The following is a 384-nucleotide window of genomic DNA, read 5'->3' as shown; positions in this document are numbered from 1 at the left end:
CCTGCAAACACCACGGTATGTCCAACAGCAGTCCACCACAACATCCTCCTCCACTCCCTTCACACAGATGCCGAACGGAGGCTACACAAGGACAGCTGGACACACCTACATCTGAGTTACAAGAGCTGCTGACACTAGCAAAAGAGCTCCTTGAAGCATAACAATTCCCTGCGACCCCAGGAACCACCTGCACTCTCACCAGTGAGAGTCCAAACCGGCTGTTCCACACCGCAGGTACCACGGATAGCCTACTGGCGAACAACACCTACAAACAACCATCTGACTCAGACCAACTCACTTCAGGATGACAGGTGACACTGCCTCGACACCTGCTGAACAAGCTCGAGGACCCGCACCTTGCTACAGCTTACATCACCACAGCAC

The 384-nt window shown here is 53.9% G+C and overlaps 1 protein-coding gene across 1 annotated transcript in view; it reads left to right on the top strand.

Moving 5' to 3' along the window:
- Positions 1-384, top strand: part of LOC107749699 (membrane-associated guanylate kinase, WW and PDZ domain-containing protein 1-like) — a 22,546-nt gene that overhangs the window by 668 nt on the left and 21,494 nt on the right. The window lies entirely within an intron of this gene.

Source organism: Sinocyclocheilus rhinocerous, unplaced genomic scaffold, assembly GCF_001515625.1.
Source record: "Sinocyclocheilus rhinocerous isolate Xijiao unplaced genomic scaffold, SAMN03320098_v1.1 scaffold2107, whole genome shotgun sequence".
NCBI lineage: Eukaryota > Metazoa > Chordata > Actinopteri > Cypriniformes > Cyprinidae > Sinocyclocheilus > Sinocyclocheilus rhinocerous.
This window is presented reverse-complemented; position numbering and strand designations above follow the sequence as displayed.